Source organism: Prunus dulcis, chromosome 8 (genome assembly GCF_902201215.1).
Source record: "Prunus dulcis chromosome 8, ALMONDv2, whole genome shotgun sequence".
Lineage (NCBI taxonomy): Eukaryota > Viridiplantae > Streptophyta > Magnoliopsida > Rosales > Rosaceae > Prunus > Prunus dulcis.
The window spans coordinates 12,004,414-12,012,598 of NC_047657.1; the positions used below are offsets into that span (position 1 = coordinate 12,004,414).

At 35.0% G+C, this 8,185-nt stretch overlaps 1 long non-coding RNA gene across 1 annotated transcript; it reads right to left on the minus strand.

The window, feature by feature from the left end:
• Window positions 1-2,909: 2,909 nt before the first annotated feature.
• Window positions 2,910-5,172, minus strand: LOC117637903. The gene is made up of 4 exons (XR_004587242.1): window positions 4,951-5,172; window positions 4,566-4,794; window positions 3,607-3,700; window positions 2,910-3,499 (listed from the first exon to the last, which is right to left on the minus strand). It is a non-coding gene; the product is annotated as an uncharacterized LOC117637903 (long non-coding RNA).
• Window positions 5,173-8,185: the final 3,013 nt, after the last annotated feature.

Here is an 8,185-nt window from a genome sequence, read left to right on the forward strand (position 1 = left end):
GAAAGAAATTGAGAAAATGGTGGAGGAGTTATTTCGGTTTTTAAAAACCGTATCACTTTGCGCGACGAAAATATGGTTGGTCGCGCAAAGTTTTGCGCGACGAAACATATTGGTCTCGCAAAGTTTTGCGCGACGAATATAGAAATATTGGTCGCGCAAAGTCTAAAAAAAAATTATTTTTTGAAAAAAAAAAAATTCCCGCATCCCATTTTTGGTACCCGCCAAAATTTTTAAATTTTTGTGCGACGAAAAATACATATTGGTCGCGCAAAGTCTAAAACAATTATAAAAAAAATTCCCGCGTCCCATTTTTGGTACCCGCCCAAATTTTTGCGCGACGAAAAATATATATTGGTCGCGCAAAGTTTTGCGCGACGAAACATATTGGTCTCGCAAAGTTTTGCGCGACGAATATAGTAATATTGGTCGCGCAAAGTCTAAAAAATTATTTTTTAAAAAAAAAATTCCCGCATCACATTTTTGGTACCCGCCAAAATTTTTAAATTTTTGTGCGACGAAAAATACATATTGGTCGCGCAAAGTCTAAAACAATTATATAAAAAAAATTCCCGCGTCCCATTTTTGGTACCCGCCCAAATTTTTGCGCGACGAAAAATATATATTGGTCGCGCAAAGTTTTGCGCGACGAAACATTGGTTCGTAGCACAATATTTATAAAAATAATTGTTATGAATAATAAAAAATAAAAATATTTTATTTTATGATTTAAAATATAATTAAGGTGAAAGCTACTTAATAAATGTATATACTATTCAATTTCTTAAGTGTTTTATGTACAAAATAAATAAATTTAAAGCTACTTGATAAATAAATATATATATACACACACACACACACACACACACATCAACGATCTAACCATAAGACTTGTTTGTATATACTTCAAGATCGTATATCCCCAAAATCACAAAAAACAAACATTCAGAGATCTAGTAACGGGACAAAACTTTTCGATAGTTATAAATGAAAAATCACGATTTAACGGTTATTTTAACTCCGATTTTGATGATTTTTTTACAGCTACACTCCTTGACCCTATATGAATACAATGACTGAATTTGATCTTCAATTTAAAACATTTGCACTAGTGAATACCACAAAATGTTATGTTATGTTATGTTTAACGAAAGTATAAATAAACTCTTAATTGTTAGTGAATATATTGTTTTGATGGCATATGCATTCTACGAAACTAGTTTCAACGATCCAACCGTCAAACTTGTTTTTTTATACTTCGAGATCATATACGCCAAAAATCGGAAAAAATAAACATTCATAGATCAAGTAACGGGACAAAACTCTTCGACGGTTATAAATGAAAAATCATGATTTAACGGTTATTTTAACTCCGATTTTGATGATTTTTTACACTACACTTCTTGACCCTATATGAATACAATGACTAAATTTGATCTTCAATTTAAAATATTTACACTAGTGGATACCACAAAATCTTATGTTATATTTAACGAAAATATAAATAAACTCTTAATTGTTAGTGAATATATTGTTTTGATGACATACACATTCTACGAAACTAGTTTCAACGATCCAACCGTCAAACTTGTTTGTTTATACTTCGAGATCATATACGCCAAAAATCGGAAAAAATAAACATTCATTGATCAAGTAACGGGACAAAACTTTTCGATGGTTATAAATGAAAAATCAAGATTTAATGGTTATTTTAACTCCGATTTTGATGATTTTTTACAGCTACACTCCTTGACCCTATATGAATACAATGACTGAATTTGATCTTCAATTTAAAATATTTACACTAGTGGATACCACAAAATCTTATGTTATATTTAACAAAAGTATAAATAAACTCTTAATTGTTAGTGAATATATTGTTTTGATGGCATATGCATTCAAAAAAACTAGTTTCAACGATCCAACCATCAAACTTGTTTGTTTATACTTCGAGATCATATAGCCAGAAATCGGAAAAAATAAACATTCAGAGATCAAGTAAGGGGATAAAACTTTTCGACGGTTATAATGAAGAATCAAGATTTAACGGTTATTTTAACTCCGATTTTGATGATTTTTTACTGCTACACTCTTTGACCCGATATGAATACAATGAAATAATTCGATCGTCAATTTAAAATATATATTTTCTAACAAAAAACCAATCCGAACAACAAGAATATATTTTTCTAATAAAAATCCGATCCGATCTAAAATAATAAATTTAAAGTTACTTAATAAATATATATACCGTTTAATTTCTTAAGTGTTATGCATACAAAATAAAAAAACAAAAATAAATTGGTTTAGGTGACAAAATGTTTGGATTACGTCATGGAAAAATTTTTAAAAAATATTTTTTTATTTTATTTATTTTTATAAGGACTCTGCGCGACGAAGTTTACTTTTCGTCGCGCAAAGTCACTTTGAGCGACGAATTATTCCTCGTCGCCCAAAGTCACTTCGTCGCACAAAATTGGTCGCGCAAGACTTTGAGCGACGATGTACTGTCGTCGCGCAAAAGTTTGTCGTGCGAAGTGACTTTTTGGCGACGAATTATTTTTCTTCGCGCAAAATTTGGTCGCGCAAAAAATTTGGTCGCGCAAGACTTTGCGCGACGATGTATTGTCGTCGCGCAAAAGTTTGTCGCGCTAAGTGACTTTGGGCGACGAATTATTTTTCGTCGCGCAAAATTTGGTCGCGCAAGACTTTGCGCGACGATGTATTGTCGTCGCGCAAAAGTTTGTCGCGCGAAGTGACTTTGGGCGACGAATTATTTTTCGTCGCGCAAAATTTGGTCGCGCAATACTTTGCGCGACGATGTATTGTCGTCGCGCAAAAGTTGTCGCGCGAAGTGACTTTGGGCGACGAATTATTTTTCGCCGCGCAAAATTTGGTCTCGCANAGCCGAGTGTTAAAATGTTGATTATTGGCTAATTTTTTATATTCAAGTTGTAAAATCAACCCCATGTGCTAGGCTGCTGATCGCTTTGATACCTGACAATTCATTCAATATGGAACCATGATATTTCTAGAAATAAGTACAACAGTTCCTAAGAAACTCATGACATAGAGTACTTTTAATTTCTCAGAATTTACCAACACAATCTAAACCATGAAATAGATGCAAATTCCGTGACACTGCTGGAATGCAGAGCACAAGCTAATAGCTATGATGAATAGGAAAATGGAAAGGACTCGGTCAATTTGTTCCTTGCTGAACTATTGATTAGTAGGGATGATTTAGAAAATGAATACATTCAAACGAGGTTGTGTTTGATAGATGCAAGACTGCATTACAAATATTGACAAAAAAACAAAATAAAACAAAAGTCATATCTTGAAATTCTGGTTGTACAACCAAGTTCAGATATCTTTGTTAGTGTGATACTGTTCAAGTCCTAGCTAAGATCCCCAAGATCACCACCTCTGATTTGTTTCGTAAGAACAAATTGGAAATAAAATACCTGACTATATCAGAATGTGCAAAAGCAAGCAAAACCTGTATAAAAAGAAAAAAAAGAAAAAAAAAGAAAAAGAAAAAAAGATAGATATCATGCAATGAATGAGGTGTTGATAAAGACACAAAAGTTTTTACAGAGTTGAAACCTATATCGGGAGGTTATCAGCAACGACTACTTTTACTGGTTCACTATTAGTTTCGGGAATGGTTCTGAATTATCAATGTCCTTAAATTTCCATCCTAAAAAAGGACCAAAAACGAAGTCAAAAATAATCTTGTATTAAAGACACAAGAATAAGCATTCAAAAAATTTATTCAGATCCAACCATGAATATGTTGGAAAGCTGTAGTGTCTCAGAGTCTGTACTGTTTTGAATGTTTTTTTTTTTTTTTTTGGCAATGTTTTAAACTTCATAAAGATTTCTAGTCAGGTCTTATGGGCAGGAAGACACCTTGTTTCCTGTTTCTGTACTCTTTTCTTTTTCCTTCAATGAAAGTTTGTTTCTGGTAAAATTTATATGTTAAAAAAATCAACCGTGAATCAAATTATTTTCTGCAATTTGATGACGAAGCATCTTCACAAGAATGACACAGAATGCACCATGTATTCCTTCAACCAAGGTGCAATGTGGGCAGCCTCCACATGTGATTTAAGGTAATTTTGGCCATCATTGGGTAGTATGACAATGAGAGGTAACTGATCATCCTAAAGTCCGAAGGACTGATCTTGCACAGAAACGTAATTAATCATGTCAAGCCTCTCGACTTTCTAGAATATTAGTTGTTATGTTTGATTTCCTGATTCGAATTAAACTAGGATGTCGCCTATAGCCTCTCTAGAGCACACCAACATGGTGACATAGATGTCAAATCATCAAAGCCTTAAAGCCTTGTTCAAAGAGTTGAGTGATTAATTAATCCCTAATCCCTAGACCTACTTCTCTGCTTCAATGCAATGCCCAGAAGAAGATGGCTCAATTCAAAAACCCACATGAAATACACGAAATTAAAGCAAATTGCAATTAAACTAAAATGAATGGCTTCTGATTTTGAAATTTAAACAAGACATAAACCACACAGAACCACAATGAAACAAATCGATTACCTGCTCTGCTGAGTTTGCTTCTTCCTTCCTCCCAACAGAAATGAAACCAACACCCACACATTCCAATGCCCATTGCCCATTGCCCATTGCCCATTGCCAATGCCCCACAACTTGTATGTGTTATGCGATAATGAGCCCACCATCACCCACACTATCAGAGACACCGATTAGAGAACCGGTGACACTGAGGGGCCAATTAACATCATGTATATATATGTCCCTACAGATTCTATGAAAATTAGAGAAGAGAAGAAGAAAATAACAGAGAAAAGGAAGGAGAGATTCTCATAGCACAGTCAAAATTGTTGAGGAGATTTGCAAAAATCAAAGAGATGGAAGAAGGAATAAGAGAGGTATCCAAAGGGAAAGACCAGAAAAAACTTACTTGCGTCAAGATTCGAAGAAGATGAGTCGATGTTGAACGCAGGAGAGGTGGAGTTACAAAGACGGAGTCGCAGAGAAGAAGTGAACTGGAGAGAGGCGTGTTCAATATAGCGAAGGCTTATTTTGCGAACTCATTTTGAGCTTCTCTGTATAAGGAGAACGAGTGAGGCGTTTTTTTTACTGTTGGGCTCTACTATCCCATTTACGTTAGTCCTCTTGCTAACCAAACATGGGTTTCAGGTCTAATATAGCACAGTCCTATTTAGTGAGCCATACCAAACATGCCCTTATGGATTAGTTGGTGGCATGACATATCTCGGTGCATTTAGATCCTTCCTCTGTTACATGTTTGCGCTTGGCTGCTTCAAGATTGAGTTGGAATGGAATGGATGAGACCATTAAGCAAAATGAGTAGCCATAGGGATATTTAAAGTTATGTGTGTCAATTTGCTGGTCTGAATTCAAATTGATAATAGACTTTAGATTATGCAACAGTTATGCTATGTGTTTTTTATTCCACAGTTGTTAAAATGTTGTTTTCTGATTCATGACTTCATTATGTTTTTTTTAAATTGAAAGGTAAATATGACAGAAAATGCAATGTTATTAACTAATATCAGACAAAAACATATACCTGATGCTAAAAGCACTACCAAAACCAATTAAATACATTTACAAATTCTATGCTCGGCCTATACTAGAGACGCTAATTTACTCTACCTATTTGTGGATACCAATTGATGTGGCGGTGTTTCATTTTTATTATGAGATCACTTTGGACATTATTTATTCACAGCAAATAAGAAACTGCAACATCAATTGGTGTCTAAAAGTCAATGCAAAAGTTTATGACTATATTGAATTTGTCCTAATTTAGTTTGAATCAAATTTTTAGTGTCTAATAAATACTCAATGAAATTATTTGCCATAAAATTAATAGATTTCTTTCGTGAGATATTTGTTTTATTAGATTAAAAATCGAGATGGTATTCAGATGATGGGAGGCTTGACCCCAAGTAAACGGTACTGGCGTTTTTGGTTTGTAATTATTACGTAATTGCTGCATCGATGAGGCTTTTATTACTTTCTTTTTCGTTTTTCTTTTTTTAATTAGTGAGATCCAATTGGTTGCTACTTGGCCGCAAAAATTGAGTCTATATCATTTGCCTTATACGACGATCGTTGAGAACTTGAATGAAAAAGTGAGAAAGTGTTTTGTAATCTTCCATTTATTCCTTTGGGATGTACAAAGATGAGAAAGTGTTTTATTTATTGGATATAGAGATTCTTATAAGGCCCCGTTTCTAATGCGAAATATGTTGACTCCAACAAATTAAGACAGTACCGACATGAACGAAAAAGGAGTTCCAAAAGGGTTCCAAAAGGGTCCTCTCCTCTCATTTATTCTTTTATATATATATATATATATATATATGATGTCTACAAGTCAATTATTTAAAAGAAAACCGTTATTGTATTTCTGATTGTCAAAGGTTTCACATTTGTAAGTAACAATTAGAACAAAAACCACATAAATATTGCTTTTCTGATTGTGTAACAATTAGAACATTCTGACGTGAATTGGTGATGTCAGATTTTCCTAATATAAAAGCATCCGAGTGAGCTCAGCTCCTCTAAACATCAGAAGATAAGTGGCTAAGTGAATTCATTTGTAAAGAGGGAGTGATGATATCAATGGAGCTTGCACACGGTGTACAGAAAGTGATCACGGGCACCGATGTTGGGAGACTTGTAGTGACCAAGCAAATGCTTGCTGTGCTGCCTCCTGTCAATCCAGGTAATTAAGACACATCGGGATTACGAGTTCAAGTTAGCTGTTAGGCCCGGCAGATATCTGAAGCCAGTTCTCCAGTCTGGAGGATGGAGAGCCTTTGTCAATGACAGGGCCATTGCTGTTGGGGACGTCCTCTGCTTCTGGGAGGAGGAAAACCCAACTTATCAAGCACAATACCGAATTGCACTGTTCAAACCACATCTTTTTCCCGGCCACCCAGATCTTCGTGGTGTCTAGAAATTAATGAGTTAGCAGCAGCAACATGTTTGTTTTGTGTTATAATAATCCATAAGCCCTAGCCCTACCAATCTCTATGGTCTAGTCGGTCATTCATAGAGTGTGTGCTTCTTCGTCTTCATGTCAGTGTCACTGTGAATCAATCACCATCTGTGCATTTAGTGATTGTTATTCTTGGGTGTTTGTCTGTGTGTACTTGTTACAAGTACTGTTATAATGTACTAGCATTGTGGCTTATATATGTTGAATGAAAAAACATGAACTTTGCTGTTGTTATGAAGATGGCTGGAGGATTTTCTGTACTTGTCACGATGTGATCCATTAACCCAGATGCAGATGCAAGTACTCGACATGAGCTGTGGATACTAACTATGAAATCTTGTATGTTGGGCTCAACTATGCAGCCACAGTAATGAGAAATGGTAACAAAGCTTATGAAATCTTCTTATTCTTCTCTTATCTCTCTCAATTTTCTCTACACTACAGTAGTCAAATAATGCGGAGTGGTAATTACTATCTGTGGAGCACTTATGACAAAAATCCAGCTCTGTACTGTGAAGCAAGTTTATAGAGAGAAAAATGCATCCTTCACAAAGCTTCTTCCCTTTTTAATTTTCTTTTGTTGAGCTCATTGATTCTGAGCTCGTTTCTCTCCCTTCTCTCGTATATGCTCTCTCCTATCACAACTCTTACAAATTTCTCTCTGTTGCTTGTCTCTCTTTATGTCGCACGAATCCCTCCGTCGCGCATTCGCTCAAGAAGTAGATCTCAAATCGCTCTAGTGTCTTTGGCATATCTCTAATCAGCTCACTGATTTGCTTTGAGAATTTTTATTTTTTATTAATTTAGGTGAAGCTAGTCTTCTCCTCGCAGATTTGGAGCTTCTAGGTATTGATTTTAACTTTTTAAAATTATTTTCATTTGAGTGTAATTTGGGGCTGATAATTTAGTTTTGTTTTCCTTTCTAGTTAAATTTTGGTGAATTTAATTTGAACAGAGGGAATCTGGTGTGCAAAAGACATCCATAATGACGCATGTTGGTCCCAGCAATGCTTTCTTTTGCCTGGGGGTTCCCTTTGAGCTCGTTTTCTCAGGCTTTAGTTTCCTTGAGTTCATAGCTATTTTTCAGCAGCAACATGTTTGTTTTGTTGGCCTTTGGTGTCTTTGGCTGATGCGTTTATGAAGTTTTAATTACCAAAAAAAA